General features: G+C 44.9%; 1 protein-coding gene across 4 annotated transcripts in view; it reads left to right on the top strand.

Annotated features, from left to right (window-relative positions):
• Positions 1-19,448, top strand: part of LIMS1 (LIM zinc finger domain containing 1) — a 95,415-nt gene that overhangs the window by 1,106 nt on the left and 74,861 nt on the right. The window lies entirely within an intron of this gene.

Here is a 19,448-nt window from a genome sequence, read left to right as displayed (position 1 = left end):
TCGTGTTGTACTGTGTAGTGACATGACTGGCATTGATGGAGCTGCCCGCCATATAAAGCGTCTATTCTTTAGTAACAATGCTATTGAGATATCATCAGTAAATGTTGTCCTTACAAGGAACGTATAATGAATGTGTGGAATGTCCCTGATTCCTTTGGCGGTGCAGTCATTGTAAGAGCATAGGGCTGATGGCGTCTGACCGTAGGATCTCTTCTGGTTGTTCAGTGACCTCTGCGGTCTGGCCAGCTGCTCCTCAGATGTGCTGGATGGACCTTACAAGTCTATGTACGTTCAAGACCATAGGAGAATTGCCTGCTGAAATATCTTTGGGCCAGTAAATAACATCATCAGTCCCCCATTGACACGTACGTTCCGCTTCCAGAATCTCCTGGAGTTGGATAGGTTGGGCGGCAGCTCGATGAGACCTCTCCATGCTATAAAAAAAAAAAATGTAATCGATCTGCCAGCAACAATCCGCTTTACGGTGGCCATAGAAATGGGATAACACTTGGTCAAACCATCCGTCAGACAAGTTATCTGCCCCCCCCCACCCGCCTTAAAGAGGCTCTGTCACCAGATTTTGCAACCCCTATCTGCTATTGCAGCAGATCGGCGCTGCAATGTAGATTACAGTAACATTTTTATTTTAAAAAAACGAGCATTTTTGGCCAAGTTATGACCATTTTTGTAGTTATGCAAATGAGGCTTGCAAAAGTCCAAGTGGGTGTGTTTAAAAGTAAAAGTCCAAGTGGGCGTGTATTATGTGCGTACATCGGGGCGTTTTTAATACTTTCACTAGCTGGGCGCTCTGATGAGAAGTAACATCCTCTTCTCTTCAGAACGCCCAGCTTCTGGCAGTGCAGACCTGTGACGTCACTCACAGGTCCTGCATCGTGACGGCCACATCGGCACCAGAGGCTACAGTTGATTCTGCAGCAGCATCAGCGTTTGCAGGTAAGTCGATCTTACCTGCAAACGCTGATGCTGCTGCAGAATCAACTGTAGCCTCTGCTGCCGATGTGGCCGTCACGATGCAGGACCTGTGAGTGACGTCACAGATCTGCACTGTCACAAGCTGGGCGTTCTGAAGAGAAGAGGATGTTACTTCTCTTCACAGCGCCCAGCTAGTAAAAGTATTAAAAACGCCCCGATGTACGCATCTAATACACGCCCACTTGGACTTTTACTTTTAAACACACCCACTTGGACTTTTGCAAGCCTCATTTGCATAATTACAAAAATGGTCATAACTTGGCCAAAAATGCTCGTTTTTTTAAAATAAAAACGTTACTGTAATCTACATTGCAGCGCCGATCTGCTGCAATAGCAGATAGGGGCTGAAAAATCTGGTGACAGAGCCTCTTTAAATTGCGCAGGGAATATAGCAACTCTGGCGCCGCTTATCTCGTGTAGAAATATAATATAAAGCTAGCATGCACCTTAGAAATTTGACTGCCAGTTATTTAATCCCCCCCTTGAATCATACCCGTTATGCCACGTTTATTTGGTAGTCAAAAAATATTGTCTTCCGAGCATCCTATGTATATGACTTGTCCTTGTTTCGCCCGCTAGCCGACATCTTGGGACTGTCTGACCGCCCCATAAACATTACGTTGAGGGCAAGATCTGCCAGCAATGGTTCTGTGGGCTAGGTCCTAGTCTATGGGAAGACTCATCAGATTTTATTGTGGTGACAAACTTACATTGTCAAAATTTCCCCTTGAAGCGCTTTTGTTGCAATGACCTCTTTTCTCTTTGTAATATATTTTGGAGGACTTTTAATAGGAGGTAATGAAAGCCGTATGTGGTAAATCGGGACCAGATTGTTTCAGTCCCAATGGTTTTAAAGTGGATGACTTGAGAGAGTTTTAGGAGGAGGTGTCCCCATCTGAAGTAGCACAAATATCCTAGAGTTTACTCAGCTGTCGTACATGTGCTGTAACGTCCATTTGCCTTCATTCTCCGCATTCCCATCATTTTTGAAAAATGCTGCGTTGCTTGTTGGATCGGTCCTTCTGTGGCGATCTTACGCGCGCGCTGATCGTTACCATCAAGCAATGTTTGGTACTGTGTAAGCAGATAGGAAAGTCTCCACGTGCAGTACATAAATCCCTAGCCTTAGGGTTGTTATCTTTTGCCACTTATTTTTTTTTTACAGGAACAATTCCGGTTTATGCCGTATCCTTGTCAAACCGGTTCCCAATAGTATAATCATAGAGCTGTATTCCACCTATATAAAATACTGGGATTCGGATTTGCGCCCAGTGTTAGGTTTTAAGAAACGAGTGCCATGTATAGCTTCTTCACTAGTAGAGCGCGTGCGCGCTGCCCTGGGGCAGGGACTGATGCGCCAGTATTCATCGTCTCTATTGTGTTCTGTACATAAACGATCACTGATGCGTAAATTCCATAAGCTGTGCCATTCACTAGCGCTGAAGTGTGAACTGCGCCTGAACTCCCACTTTATAATCTTTACGCGCGTTAAACTTTTTACCTCAGATAGAGTTGGTAAAATGCAGCGCCATTTACAAACTGCTGATGGCATGGCATTGGCCTCTCTGGATGGTATATTTACAGAATGCTGGATATCTTAAACTTTTCACTGCCATGACCATTTTCACACTTTTGACATTCACAAAACCTGAATTATAAGATCAAAAAATCATATTCTACCCCCATAGCAATGTATTTGATGAAAGTAGACCTCTTACACATTGTAAAAATGTCACCCAGCCTTTAGGTCAGGATCACACACATACGGTTTTTGGCTCAGGTTTTTGAGCCAAACACAGAACTGGATAAAAAAGAAAGGAGACGCATCAGTCTTTTCTTCATATATTTCCTTCCTTATGGAGCCACTTCTGGTTTTGGCGCAAACTGTTCCAAAAAACGCCATCAAAACTGTGTGTGTGATCCTGGTCTTGCACTCATGTCATTTTGCGTCAAAGTTTAGCGTTGTATAAAAAGTAATGTTCATGGCTAAAAGCTTGACTCAAGCAGAGCCGGAGACACACACAACCTCCTAAAAATAAAATGTCAGAATGTTACTTATGTCTGTCCAAGTGCAATGATCTTCACAAAGTCACCCAAACTGGGTAGACCAAAAATCTTTGTGATCCAGATGTCCGCCAATGAACAAGCAAACGCTCATGTTCGCATCTGTTTGCATCTTTTATGCGGCCAAAGTAAGTGGTCGCTTGTCAGCAACACATCTCTCCTTGTAAACAGAAGATGCAAAATGTATGGAAACTATCGTATTGATGATCAATCAACCCCATACGTTTCGACCATCGCTCCATGTAAACGGAGCTAAGCTAGCGCCGTGCGACAGGCTATATCGTTGATCAGTTCTCATTGCCAGACAGAAAATGGCTGTGTAAAACCGGCTTAACGTGTTGTGATTTTTCTTCCTGCGCTCACTTATCGCTTCTGTGGATGGGTGATAAATGTTAATCTTGGGAATACCCCTTTAAAGTGATGATGATGATGATGATGATTTGGCCTAGGAATATGCCATAACATCAGCGCTCATTTGCAGGTCCATGCAAAGCGGTATCTGGTAGCATTGTTGTACTGGGAAACACTGTGACGGAGCCACAACCGTTAACAAGCGCTATGGCCTCTTCGTTCTAAGGATTGGTGGGGGTTCCGGTAGTCAGAACCCCACCAATAAGTAAGTGATGTCGTTACTATAGTTGGACAATCCCTTTAAATGACACGGTACTTTAAATTCCCTGCAGGGTTTTTATAGGATCACTCCCTCTAGTTAAACGAACGGTTCGTATGTTGTCTTATGAGTAAGGCCTCATGCCCACTTCAGTTTTTTTGGTCAGGGTGCTATCCGTTTTTTTAACTGATAGAACCCTGCCACATTCATTTCAATGGGGCCATTCACACTTCCATTGTTTTAACGGAACCGTGCGGCCGTTCAGTCAAAAGTAGTGCAGGTCCTGCCCGTTTTTGAGGGAACAGTCTCGGCCTTTGCATTGATCTGGTCCATGAAACAACGAGCTGCACACGGAAGCCATCCGTGTGCGCTCCGTGATTCACGGAACCGTCATTGAGGCCTTACTGATTGTCATTTCTTAAACATGGTGCTTTACTTTTAATGTAGAAATCCATTTTTGAGGCAAGTTATGCAGACACAGGTTTTGCTTGTCATCCGGTGCCCGAGATAAAGTACAGACATACGCGATCAGGCTCTTCCTAGAGACTGCTCATTAGGTGTAATGTATTACTCTCTACAGCAGATGTTTTGCAGGGAGTGTTTTATTGACTCCATTCCAATGTTAAAATGACTTGGCCTGGGCCTTTTAAGTGTTCCTAATGACTTGAAGCAGTAAAAAAAAAAAAAAAAAAAGCTTGAGCCTTTCCAGGAGCAATTGAATATTTAGGCAAATCCAGCGAAAACGCCCAAAGGCTAGATTCATGTAGATAGTTTTTTATTTTATTTTTTTTTAACGATTACAATAGAGCATTTTACTGTAATTAAAAAAAAATAAATGTATATATAGAAACGAAAAACTGCATATGTGGAAACAGACTAAGGCCCCATGCACACGACCGTAGAACTCATCCGTAATTACGAACCCATTCACTTCTATTGCCCTCGGACACCTTCCTGTATATTTCCGGGAAAGTGTCTGCCCTAGAAAGGCTCCGCAAAAGATAGGACATGTCCTATTTTTTGCTTTTTACAGACCATGTTCCCATACTTTATATGGGATCACGGCCCACAAATGCGGGTAGCTGTCCGTGGCCGGCTGTGCCAGTGATCAGAGAGTGATTACGGGCACGGTCATGGGCAGGGGGCCTTATATGTTCTAGATATGTATGTGTAGATCTCACTACAAAAAAGTCGAGCCCCTTTGTAAATACTCAAGATTTTGAAGGCCCCACGTGTCGGATACGCTGCATAAAAACTGTGCAGCTGATCTGGAACCCGCAGCACCTTCCGTCTGAAATACAATGTGGTGCGGTTTTTTCCGATGTAATTTCCGTAGCTCGCTTTGCTACACTGCTTCCGTAACTGCCGTTCAATACTATGGGAGTTACGGAAACAGCGTAGAGTTTTCGTAATTCATGGTCGGAAATCACAAGCGCCAGCCACGACACAGAGCAGTAGAACGTGGTTTAGGGGGCCCCGTTCTAGAGATAGGTGTGGTATTTGAAGCAGCACAAATCCCGATATCAGGAGCGGTGTCACGCTGTAAAATCAGACACACCCAGTCTGACGTAATGTAAAATAATCTATTGATTGAAATTTGGGAGACGTGTGCTGCTGTTTAACCATGCTTTTTCTGAGGATATCCTGTGGATATGTCATGTCTCTGATGGGAAAACCCCTTTAAGAATTAAAGCGCTTGCAGAGGGGAAAATGGCTTAAACTGCATAATACAAGTGATATGATGGTCAGAAATAGTGTTATCCCTCATGTACACACATATGACCGCTTATTCTAAAGTCACCTGAAAACATAGGAACGCTTTAACCCTATCCAGATGCTGTGACGTGACATGAAGAGGGCTGTGCAGGGAATATTGATGAACTCAAACGCATTTGAAGGGAATAATGGCTCAAAATTCCTCCTCAATGTTTTGCTAATCTAATTTGCAGCTACAGATTGTCTTTGGTGGCGGTAATTGCTGCTATAGGGGGGTCTGCCGCAGCCAGCGTGTTTTGCTCCCCACCTCCCAAAAGCCATAAGTTGTGTTTTGCCCCCCCCCCCGTAGATATAGTTGCATGAGGGCTTGATTTTTGCGGAACCTGTTGTAGTTTTTCATGGTATTTACTGTACCATATAATGTACTAGGAAAAGGGAAAAAAATTATTTGTGGGTTGGAATTGGAAAAACAAACAAACTATTCCTCCATAGTTTTTTGTTAGACCACACAATTTACCCTTCTATTCCCTTTCTCATTTACTATCTCAGGTAGGCATTATTGTTCTAAGAATAAAAAGATTTTTTTTTATTAATGTTTTTTTTTAAATTTTTTTAAACTCCTTGTGTTACAATTGAACGTGTAAGTGACACCCACTGTCACACCACCAGGCTGTATAAAATTAGCCAGCAATAATAAATTGTCCCCCTGATTTTCATGTGAATATTAATAGACAGGCATTAAATGTAAAGATACAAAACAATCAGTGGTTGAATGATACATTGATTTTAGGATACACTATACAGCAGACGTGGTAGTCTGCATCGGCGCCTCGCTAAGAGGCCACAGTAGGACAGCGGTGCAGATCACCAATGTCAGTCTAACCGTAGGACAGTATTGATTGATAGATCAATTATGTCTCGGCTCATTAATGTTACAAAGCCGCTCGCAGTTACACGCCTTGCTAAGAGCAATGTTAGGCGGTATGTCACTGAAGTACCCTTAGCGTGTTCAAGTTACGTCTATTGCAAATACAACACGCTGTGTAAGCGGTGTGTTTGCTACTGATGCGCTGAACGTGACCCAGCTCTCTGGTGCTGAGGACTGCACGCTGTTAGGGTATGAACACACACAGTGTTCACACAGTGTGTTCAGGGTGAAACAAAAAGAGTTCGTACTTACCCCCTCCCTCTTCCCTGCCCGTAGTCTGCCCACCTGGGATGACGTTGCAGGCCATGTGACCGCTGCAGCCTGTGATTGACTGCAGTGGTCACATGGGATGAAACGTCATCCCAGGAGGCCGGACTGTAGAAGATGCAGGGAACTCTGGGTAAGTATAACTTTTTTTTTTTTCTTCTTACTTGCGATTTTTTGCGGCGGTATCGCTGTGATTCCGCCGCAAATGTCGCAACACGCACCACTTGGGGTTGTGGGTTTAAGCACCCTATTGAATTCAATGGGGAAAACCCGCAACCGAAGAGCCGTGATTCTGCATCATTATTTGACATGCTGCGGTTGAGGAAACCGCAACGCAGGCCAATTTATGTGCGGTTTTTCCGCTGTGTGGGGAGGAGATTTGTTGAAATCTCACCCACACTGCTTCTACTTTAATACGGTATTTGTTCATACCCTAACACTGTTCATACCCTAACATTCGGAACGCTAGACGACGTGTCCGGATCTAGTGTTGAAAGGTTCTCATTATAGGTGGAACACTGGGATAGGATTAAACTGAACAGCACCTGACGCGCGTCCTTCTAGGGCAGCTTCACCTCCTTGGGGCCAATCGCGGCCTTGCACATTGAATGAATGAGAGCTTTAATTTGTGACTTACTTTCTTATAAATATTGGCACACTGTACAAATTGAGTACATGCCATTTTTAATCCATTCCTTGCTTTATAAAGCAAGTAACCAATTATGATTATTCTTTTTGTGGTTCTTAATGAGATTATCATACTACGGCAGGGGAAGAAAATCCTTAAATTATAAGCACTGATGTATGTAGCACAAAATAGTTTATAGGTTATCCACAGCATTAAAAAATGTTTTTAGAGCATATTACCATAAATAGTCACATATGTCATACTGTGAAATATTATTCAACTAGGTTGTGATCAAAAGGACCGGGACATGATTTTATCAAAGATAAATTGAACCAACGAAAGCATCCAGAATTAAAATTCTCATTAAGACCATAAGGGTTGACCAAATTCATTTTGAAAATCCATTCACTTTCCGTTTTAAGAAGGGCAAGATCTTAATTGCCCCTCCTAATGCCCAATTAGACCTGACATATGGCCCATCCCTGCAGGTTGGTCCAGTTCAGGTTCTGTTTACGGTAGTAGTTACAGTTAGTAAATACTTCACAGACGGGCCGCGGAGTGTCATCCGCCTTTGCGAACCGTGCTCACCGTAATAAGTATAGGATCACGGTCCATAAATGCAAAAAATAGGACATGTCCTATTTTTTTGTGGTTCATTTCTACGGCCCGGACACAAGGGATGCCCCGAAACGTTGATACTGTTTCGATACTGTGCATTCCCAAACTGTTCGATACCGCTATTTCATGTATTTCGATACTTAGCTGCGCAGCCGCACAGCTAAGTATAGTAACACATGAATGTATGAGAGCGGGGCTGCGGCTGTGTAATACAGCCATTGCCCCGCTCCTGACAAGTGAGCGCCGTCAGGATGATGCGATGCAGCCAGCACTACACTAATGCGCGGTGGCACTGAAGACAGAACATGGCGGGCGCACTGCAAATCACACCCATGTTCTGTCTTCAGTGCCTGAACCGCCGCTCATTACTGCAGCGCCGGCCTCATCACCTCAGGCTGACCACGCGCGCACTTAACGTCAGGAGCGGGGCAACGACTTTATTACACAGCAGCAGCCCCGCTCTATAACGGCGGAGATCAGAGAAACCTCTCCTCTCCGCCACTATTCCCCTGAATGCTAGCATCAAAGCGGACTGCAGCATTCAGGAGAAAATGAGAAGGGGGGATACCTATGCATCGCGTCACAGGGAATACCTGTGACGCGATTGAGGGCCATACCATATATGGGCAGACAGCCCAGGGTCTATTGAAGGACCCCAGGGCTGTCTTACCATATTTCTTATTGTTAGGACATACCGAAGTATGCTCTAACAACTGCCTGTGTGCTATCCGTCCACAGGCTAATGTACTGGCACATATCTGTTTTTAAACTTTAATGTACTGACATATATCAAAGTAAAAACAAAGTATTGTTAAATTTTTTTTAAAAAAAAGACCCCTACACCTTTTTTACAATCAACATTAAAATAAGTCTCAATACATAAAATATACATATTCAGTATTGTCGCGGCCGCCATAACCTGTACAACATTTTTTTTGCATCATTTATGATGTGTGCGCTGTAAAAAAATAAAATAAACTGCTTTCTTTCACTTATTAATGTGAGGCGCGAGGTGCGATGAATTTAACCTCCATGTTCCTCACACATTAACCCATTATGACTGAGAAACATGTTGGGGTTAATTACTATTAGCCCTTATTCACACGACAGGGATTCCCGGCCGGGTGACGGCCGTTCATAAATCGGCCGTCGCCCGGCTGCATTAGGAACAATAGACCCCTAATGGGGCTATTCACACGACCGATTTATTTTTATTTATTTTTATTTTTTGTCGGCCCGGGAAACCTGGCCGTCAAAAAATGGGACATGCCCTATTTTCGGCCGTTTACCCGGCCAACCGGCTCCCATAGAAGTCTATGGGGCTGGGTAATACACGGCCATCACTGGAATGTGTCCCGAGTGATGGCCATGTATTCCGTTGCTCGCTCCCTCCTCACAGCGCAGAGTGCATGTGAGGAGGAGGAGTTGATGCCTTTCGGACGAATGGCTGTACACTGTGTGGCAGGGCCGGGGTGTACAGCAGGTGGAAGGGAGCACTGAGCTGGCTCCCTTCCCCTGCTTGTTTTAAAAACGCCCTGGCCCGGCGACAGCTTCGATGGCGCCGCTAGCTGCTGCGGCTGCTACTATTGTAGCGACGCCACTATAGCAGAGCAGGGAGGTATCTCCCTGCTCTGCTATGTGCTAGCCCCGATTTAGCTCCCTGAAGGAGCGGAATCCCCGTGTGTTCGGGGATTCCGCTCCTGGACAGAGTGCTTGATGTCTCTGTCCATATCTGGGCAGTGACATCAGGGGAAACTCCTGAAGCGAACACATGGGGATTCTCCTTCAGGAGTTGCCCCTGATGTCACTGTCCAGATTTGCCCGGCCTGGAGCGGATGTAAAACGTACACACCGGCCGGGAAAAATGGCCGATTTTATCGGCCGACACTCGGGCTCGGGCGGGACCCTGTCGTGTGAATAAGGCCTAAATGTGAGGCACATTCAAAATTCATCACACCTCGTGCCTTACATCAGAAAATGGAAGGACTTTTTTTTTTTATTACTGTTGGCAAAGTATCGAATTGGTATCGAAATTGCAATACTAAACAAAGTATCGGAAGTCCAAATTCTGGTATCGTGACGTCACACATCTGTAAATATACGGGAAGGTGTCCGTGGCCGATAGAAATGAATGTGTCAGTATTTTATCCGCAATTCCGGTTCCGTAATTGCAAATAAAAATTTGTCGTGTGCATGAGGTCTTAGGCTATGTTCACACCTGCGTCGGGCAATTCCGTTGTTCTGCTCCGTCAGAGGGGCAGAATAAGGTAATAACACAAGGAACGGTTCCATTGCACGATGTAAGTCACCGGCGTCCGATGGAACCCATTAACTTTAATAGGTTCCGTCAGGGTGTCTGTCGTCTTACCGGAGACAATAGTGCAGCATGCTGCGCAATGGTCTCCAGTGATCTCTGGTAAACTTGGATGGATCTGCGACGGAGGCCCCTAACACAGCCTCCAACGCAGATGTAAACTAAGCCTGAGGCCCCATGCACACGACCGTATTTTTCATCCATAATTACGGACCGTAATTACGAACCCATTCATTTCTATGCGCTACGGACAGCGTTACGTATTTTTGCGGATGGGTCTCCGTGCCAGATAAATTTTAGAACGTCCTATTTTTTTTGTCCGTAATTACGGCACGGACTACCCATAGAAGATTATGGGTGCTTCGTAATTACGGACAGCTACGAATGTGCGTTTTTAGCCATCCATAATTACGGAAGCGTTGCTATGCGACGCCAGGGGATTATCCAAGATTCTTCCCAGGTTTTTTTTTGTGGATCCGTAAGTACGGATTCATTACGGACCGTATATGCGGATGATTTATGGATGACTACGGATCCGTATTTACGGATGGATGATAAATCTGGTCATGTGCATGGAGCCGTGTTGTTCAGCAGAACCTGCATGTAATGTCTGAAAACTCCCCTTCCTCATTGTATGGAGTGAATTATGACTATGCAGCTGTTTTATTCTCTTGTCAGAAGGACGTCTTGTGGTTTCAGGAATGATGATCAATATATATATTTTAGGCTGGGTTTACACTGAGTTTTTTGCAGGCGGAAAGTCTGCCTTAAAATTTCATTTGGAAGTTTGAGGCAGATTTTCCTCTCCCTGCGCGCCGATTTTTGCTTCGTTTTTCGCCCGCAGCCATTGAGTGCTGCGGGCATAAAACACCGCGAAATACGCTTTCTCTGCCTCCCATTGATGTCAATGGGAGGTCAGAGCCGTAAACGCCCGAAGATAGGGCATGTCGCTTCTTTCTCCCGCGAGACGGTTTTACCACTCGCGGGAAAAAGACGCACCCGCCTCCCGTTGAAATCAATGGGAGGCATTTTCAGGCCGTTTTTGCTGGGTTTTGCGGTTTCCGCGTAAAAAAACTTGTCAAAAAAACTCTGTGTGAACATAGTCTTAGGACCCATGCACACGACCGAAAAAACTCCCGTAATTACGGGCCCTTAGACTTCTATTGGCCATGGGTACCTCCCCGTATGCTTACGGGAAGGTGCCCATGCCGTTGAAAAAGATAGAACATGTCCTATTTCAGGCCGTAATTACGGCACGGGTAGGCCCATAGAAGTCTATGGGGCTCCCGTAATTACGGGTGACTACGTGTGTGCACCTGTAATTACGGGAGCGTTGCTAGGCGAAGTCAGTAAATAGTCACTGTCCAGGGTGCTGAAAGAGTTAAACGATCGGCAGTAACTGTTTCAGCACCCTGGACAGTGGCTACCGATCACAATATAGATAAAATTGTAGAAAAAAAAGACGTTCATACTTACCCAGAACTCCCTGCTTCTTCCTCCAGTCCGGCCTCCTGGGATGACGTTACAGCCCATGTGACCTCTGCAGCCAATCACAGGCCAATCACTGGCTGCAGCGGTCACATGGACTGCCGCGTCATCCAGGGAGGTCGGACTGAATGTCAAGAGAGGGACACGTCACCAAGACAACGGCCGGGTAAGTATGAATTTCTTTTACTTTTACTGCGGAAAGGGCTGTCCCTTCTCTCTATCCTGCACTGATAGAGAGAAGGGGCTGCCGATTAGTGCAGTGCAGTTTTGCAGCCAAAAACGTACCCGTAAATACGGGTGGAATACGGGTGACACCGGACCCGTATTTATGGGCATGGGTCCGTAAATACTGGTGCAATACGGGTCGAATACGTGTGAACAAGGACCCGTATTTACAGGTGGACAAAAATACGGTCGTGTACATGAGGCCTAAGGCTATGTTCACACTGAGTTTTTTGCAGGAGGAATATCTGCCTCAAAATTCAGTTTGGAAGTTTGAGGCAGATCTTCCTCTCCCTGCACGCCATTGAGCGCCGCAGGCATAAAACACCGCGAAATACGCTTTCTCTGCCTCCCATTGAAGTCAATGGGAGGTCAGAGGCGTAAACGCCCGAAGATAGGGCATGTCGCTTCTTTTTCCTGCGAGGCTGTTTTACTGCTCGCGGGAAAAAGATGCCAACGCCTCCCATTGAAATCAATGGGAGGCATTTTAGGGCTGTTTTTGACGAGTTTTGCGGCGCGGTTTCCGCGTCAAAAAAGTCGTCAAAAAACTCTGTGTGAACTTCGCCTTAGAGTGTGAAATAATCCACAAGGTGCTGGGACTGCGGTGTGTTTTGTTTTCTGGAACTGGCGCAACATTTATTGGAGTTTTGCTTCATTGCCAAGCATTTGGGATGGTGTGTAATATATTGTGCTATGACCGGTCTGGAGGTGGTAGGTCAGAGGATAATGAAGATTGTGAAAGTCTAAATTAGGAAATAAAAGGAGCTACTCCCGAGCAGGCTCCCATTATTGAAGGGGTTGTCTCATCTTGTGATGAAGCAGTCCGGCATTGAGATGATTGATGCGGATCCAGCCTGGTGATCAGATGTTAATGCTGGGGGAAGATACGCCTGCAGGGCCTGCTCCAGGAAAAATGTACGAACACATGGTGGCCATTCAGATTTTGATATAGCTACCGTGCCCCTATGAGGGCCATGTGCTCTAATATGGCTTGGGGCTTATTTAGACGAACGTGATATACGTCCGTGCAACACGCGTGATTTTCACGCGCCTCGCACGGACCTATGTAAGTCTATGGGGCCGTGCAGACTGTCCGTGAGTTTCACGCAGCGTGTCTGCTGTGTAAAACTCACGACATGTCAGATATTTGTGCGTTGTTAGCGCATCACGCACCCATTGAAGTCAACGGGTGCATGAAAATCACGTGCAACACACGGAAGCACTTCCGTGTGACGCGCGTGATTCGCGCAACAGCAGTAAAAACTATGAATGAAAACAGAAAAGCACCACGTGCTTTTCTGTTTACAAGCAGAGTGTCATAATGATGGCGGCTGCGCGAAAATAACGCATCATACGCGACACACGGAGCTGTTAAGTACCTTTTGCGCTCGCAAAACGCACACGCTCGTGTAAATCCGGCCTAATAGAAAGTGAGACGAGACCAAACTGATATGCCGCCCCCTCACAGAAGTGTCTGTATTATTGCCACAACTGAACCGTACTTACATCACCCGAGTCTAAGGACATGGCTGCGTCCGGCTGGTCATTAAACTTGCATTCTCTTTATTGGAGGCAGAAAAGCACAGTAAAGCGTGATTGTAGAATGTCTATTTCAACACTGGGCTGTGTGGTAGTGCCACATATCTAAACTGATCTGCTGAGTGCAGAAGAAAGCTGCCAACAAAAGCTTGTGTTAAGCTGAAGTCCTGTACATCCAGACATTCAGCAGAGTTAGGACAATGTCAGATCTTTAATAAAATTGCTGCTTTTATTCTATCACAAGCATCTTTGGCTGATGGCACGGTAATAATTTGGGTATGGGACTTGATAATTCTACTGTCTGTGTCGGCAAAAAGTATGCATCAAGCACTATATTAAATAATATGGCAGCAAACAAAGGTGTTTGGTAAAGACGCAGTTCATTTTTTTTGCTGCGAATGTCCAAAAATATACAAAAAAAAGCTCACTACTTACCTATTTATTTATTTTTTCCCTTGGCGAGCCAGCGCTGGCAGCCCTGGCAGCTGATTTTTTTTTTCCAAAAAAGTGCCACAACTGTCCGAAGGTTGTGTGGTATTGCAACTCCCCATGCACTTCAATGGAGTTGAGCTACAATACCAGACACAAACTGTGGACACACGTGACACTGTTTTTAGTACAAAGCAGCCATGTTTTTTTGCTCCTGGACAACCCCGTCTAAGGGTATGTTCACACGGCTTATTTTCGGCCGTTTTTTCGGGCCGAAAAATTGGAAGCAGATGGGGCGTTTTTTTTACGAGGCCGTTTTGAAAAACGGGCGCGTTAAAAAAACGCCCGTGAAAAAGAAGTGCATGTCACTTCTTGAGCAGTTTTTAGAGCCGTTTTTCATTGACTATAGAAAAACAGCTCCAAAAACGGCAGTAAAAAAAACACAGCGAAAAACGCGAGTTTGCTTAAACGTCTGAAAATCAGGCGCTGTTTTGCCTTAAAAACAGCTTCGTATTTTCAGAGGTTTTTAATTAAGCGTGTGAACATACCCTTAGGGTATGAGATGTGTAAACAGGCCTGGAAACTGTGTACAGTGATCGCACATGATGTATGGACAGTAGCAGCAGGAAGCGAGCCCTACAGAGTGAAGCCATCTGCAGCTCGCCCCCTCTATCCAAGAACGTGCGTGCACATCTGTTTTGGATGTCAGACCACCACGCTGTTTACCACGGAAGGTACGGATACTAGGAATTAGTGTTTTGTTTTTTCTTTATAATATCATCAAACTTTATTTACTAGAACCAGTCACCCCCTTTAAATTCCCAGAAAGAGCTACTGAGCAGGGGTGATTCCCAAGTGACTCGCCAGCTAAATGAAGTGTGGATGTATTTGTTATTTTGTATGTATATAGATGTGGACGTGCTTTGTTTTCCATGTATTGATTGCTGACCTAAGGTGCTGTTTGTTATATGTATTTACAGTTGTACATTGGGGTTTTTCTTAGGACCTGTTGTCACGGAGTTCTTTGCAGGCTGAAAAAATCTGCCTCAGAATAATGCCTTCAGGAATTTTGAGGCCGGTTTTGTACTGCCTGCACCTGTTTTTTATGTGTTTATTCGCCCATGGCCATTGAAGCTAATGCAAGGACCGTGGGGGAAAAAATGCTGCGAAAAATGCTCGGAAATGAGCGGCGTGGGTTTTTTCTGCCTCCCATTGATTCAATGGGAGGTCCGAGGCGGAAACAGCGGCAAGTAAGGACATGCTGCTTTTCTTCCCCACAAGAGCCCCCCGGGGGAAAAAACAACGCCTCTGCCTCCCATTGAAATCAATAGGGGCGATTTCGGTCTCTGCGTCAAAATCAGCACCAAAAAACTGATGTACAATGTATTTGAGGTTTCGTCTAGGCTGTAGATCAAAGCGCAACTGCATTTTAAGATTCCTTGGTTTTTACATGTAAGCAAGAAAAATCAAGGGAAATAAGTTTTTGAATATCACGTGTAATTATAGTATCACGAAGGCCTTATTCACATGAACGTGTTATACGTCCGTGTGACGGCCATCAAAACAACGGCCGTCACACGGATCTATGTAATTCATTGGGGCCGTTCACACGGCTGTTTTCAATGGACCGTGTGAAGGGTCCGTGAGAAAATAGTACATGTCCTATTTTTTCACGCTTCACGCATCCCTCCATAGACCCTAGTCTATGTAGGGATGCGTGATATCGCATCCCACAGCGCAGAGCACGGATGCACCTCGGACGTGAAAAACCGCAGTTTTTCATATCCGAGATGTGCAACGCCCGTGTGAATCCGGCCTAAGGCCTCATGGACACCCATGTTGGAAACATTCTTCCATAGAAGAAATGTTTCTAGTGGAGAATACGTAAGGCTGGGTTCACACAGAGTTTTTTACAGGAGGAAAATCTGCCTCAAAATTCCGTTTGGAATTTTGAGGCAGATGTTCCTCTGCCTGCACGCCAATTTTCACTGCGTATTTAGTAGCCTTTTCCGCCCGCGGGCATAAGACGCAGCGAAATATGCTTTCTCTGACTCCCATTGATGTCAATGGGAGGTCAGAGGCGTAAAAGCCCGAACATAGGGCATGTCCCTTTTTCCCGCGAGGCGGTTGGCTTTTTTGGCGTGTATTCCTACGCGGTTTCTGCTTAAAAAAAACTCTGTGTGAGCTGGCCCTAATGTCGTCTGATGGAACATGGCACAATTTTTATTTTATTTTTTTTCTTATGGATTTGCATGGGAAAAACAAAAACTTCTGTATGAAATTGGAGCCATATGGAGGATCAAAATGGCCCCATAAAAGCCCATGTGTAGGGTTGGGCGCTTTATGACCAAAATCACAATTAATTGAACACGTAACCTCGATTACGATTAATGAATGCTTTTTAGGCCACACCCCTATTGTCTGACACGCCCCCTATTTGCATGCCAGACCATTGAACTAATATAGATACTCTGAGCCTGCTGTATACTACTGTATATAATATACCCCTGACACTGTCCCTCACACAGTATAATGCCCCCATAGCTGCCCCATACAGCTCCAATAGTACCTAACAATATACATGCTCTCCTAACCCTGTTCAGACAACGAGTGGAGGACATCCCTTCTCTCCTCTGTTCTATGTGGCTCGGCGCATATTTTCAGATTCCGCTGGACTTCTCACATATACCGGCGTTTCAGATATCCCGTTGCTGCCGCCAGTTATCATCTCCATTCTCTGATTAACATCCGAATGAACGTGGGGAAACTCTGACATGTAATATGGCCCTTTTTCACGTCCGAGTTTCACCTTGTCTGGGACCTGTTTTCACGGATCCCCAAAGACTTGAGTCCATGGGGGGATACGTGAAAGATGAAGGAAACAGGACATGTTCTATTTTTCAACGGACCATTCACATGGCCCGTTGAAACGGCCCCATTGACATACGTGCATATGTGTGACGGCCGTTGTTTCAACGGCCGTCACATGGAAGTATTCAGTGTTCGTGTGAATAAGCCCTAACTGTATCTTCAGCAAACTTTTGATATGTCATAGAGACCTATTAGAAGTTTGGATCAGTGGGGGTCCGGCTGCTTAAACCCCCCCACTCCCACCGTCGCTAAAATAAAGTTTCAGAAGCGCTTTGCTTCTCCGGCTGTGATTGGCGCTCCCTGTTAGGCGGAAGACAGAGCTGAGCGCTTCTGCACCTTTTTGTTTTAGCGACGATGGGGTGGGGGTCTAATCGCCCGGACCTCATTTTCAATTATCATTCGGATCGTACTAGTACATAAATCTTATGTATATTCAGTGCAGGAAAAGTGTTCAGTGATTATAAACTGTATAAATAGTTTGCCGTTAAAATGATAAAAGTGCTATGTGCATCATAACTGTAACCGGGTGCATACATTTAGTGCAATGAATATGCCCTCTTTCACACCACCGAGTGGCACTCAGGCGGTTTTTCATGGCATCTGAGTGGCAAGAGGGCTAACTTGATTAGGCTCACCGTTGCATTGGTCCTCTACATTGTCTAAATCTATATGGCGATTTCAAATGTTAGCAAAGTAGGCGTCCCGTAGTCACCACTGCGAAGACACTGCTTGCCCGATCTGCACATTCTCCCAAAGAAGCCTCCACTATCCCGAGCTGTAGTGTGTACACGGCACACAACCCACTGGCGACCTCCGTTGGAGAGTATTCCTGGCACTTGCGTGTTAGATTAAATATTACAAATGCTCCCATCTTTCTTGCGGGCAAAAGATTTAAGGGAAACACCGTATTATATCAGCGCCAAACTTATATACAAGTGTTACCACGCAGCCCTATCTCTTCTCACTAATCGTGGTCATCTTATATATGGCAAACCTTATTTCTCAAGAAGGTATATACTGCAAGTGGAGACATGGCTGCCAATAGTTTGCGCTCTCTCTGCCATCCAATCAGAGTCTTTGATTTACCAGTGGCCACACAATAGTGAGCGGTCTGTAGACCGGAATAAGACCACATTAGAACAGTGCAGTTTTCTATTGCCAAAACTGTGATCAAAACCAGAGAAGAAAAGGTTTCTTTTAAATTTTTACACCCTTTGGAATCCAGTCCTGCTTTTGGTTCGGGTATGTTCACACAGTGAATCTATGGTGCAGTTTTTAAAACCACAACCAGGAGTGGATGAAAAAAAAGAGTAGAATCTTTCCAATATACTTCCCTTTAAAATCCACTCCTTGTTGTGGGTTCAAAAACTGCATAAAAATCTGCACTGTGTACATAAGGCTTTACAGAGAGAGCCTAAAAAAAACCGCACCAAAACTGTACTGTGTGAATGAATACTTACTCCTGTATACAGGCATCTCACTAGTGTGTGGCCAATCAAAGACTTGCTCACACTTTACATAGTGTTCCCTCTGGTGGTCACATTAAGACATGTTAAATACTGTTCAGAAAATGTTACTTTGCGGCTCCCTTAAAATGTCCAAATGAATTGTGAGCAATAAACAGTTCCACAAAATGATTTAGTTAAGCTTGCTCTCTGTTTTAATGAAGCTATGTGGAGTAAAGGCCCTTCTATACGTGCCAATGATCGGGTGTGCAATCATGCCCAATCTTGTGAAAGGAGCAAGCTAACTCTGCTCGATCTGTCTCGTTGATGGGCGCTTGTTTTTGCGGCCCATGTCGGGCAATGTAAAAGAATCCTAGTGTGATAAACCCTTTACCTCGTCCGTTTACGTTTATTCCCACAGGAAATAGTTCTACGTACAAGTGGGTCTACACTGTAATGGCTGCAGTAGCTGCTTCTGCCGGAACTGACTTGTAAAGCTGCAGGGGTCCTCTTGGCATCCGAGATACAGATGGTTATAGTTTGGGTATAATGTCACATGTGCTTATTATACCATTGCAACAAATAGGTCCTTTGTGTAGGCTCATAATGCACATGGTTGTTTTACATTCCGCTTCTTACTGTTCAGCTGTAACCGTTGTTCATTATTCTTCACATTGCCTCTAGCTATCTATTGTCCGTTTTATAACTGAATAGATAATAATCTCTCGAATATATAGGGTAGAACGTAAAGACACAAACAAAAGCTCATCTTGGGAGAACTTCCACTGACATGTGTATATATCCTTTATTTGTGGCTAGTTTTCACACCACTATACTACAGACACGTTATATGGTATGTATTGTTACCCTAAAGGCCCTTTTACACTGGTTGATAATCAGCCGGTGCAGCGAGCACCGATCAGCGAGACATAGTTGATCGGCGCTCGTTTGCTCCTGTCACATGGAGCTGTGGATGGGGATGAGCGGTTGTTACTGCGATCGATTTGTCCTCATACATTATCATGTCAGCAGCGCGTCTTTCTGTTTACACAAGGAGATGTGATGCCGGCATTTTACTTTTTTAAAACCATACGATCCGCAGATGATCGAGCATTTACTCGTTCATCTGCTGATCGCTGCCCTATTTACACAGGGCAATTATCAGCAACGATCGTTCAATGAACGATCGTCTGTCCAATAATCGTCCAGTGTAAAACCCCCTTAACACATGGACACCCCCATAGTTTATTGCTACCGATCTTAGATTGCTATAGGGTTCTATGGTAATGTAAGGATGGTTCAGTAGAACCAAGGAG

The sequence above is a fragment of the Rhinoderma darwinii genome, chromosome 2 (genome assembly GCF_050947455.1).
Source record: "Rhinoderma darwinii isolate aRhiDar2 chromosome 2, aRhiDar2.hap1, whole genome shotgun sequence".
NCBI lineage: Eukaryota > Metazoa > Chordata > Amphibia > Anura > Rhinodermatidae > Rhinoderma > Rhinoderma darwinii.
The sequence above is the reverse complement of the archived record's forward strand: the minus strand, read 5'-3'. Positions and strand labels throughout refer to the sequence as shown.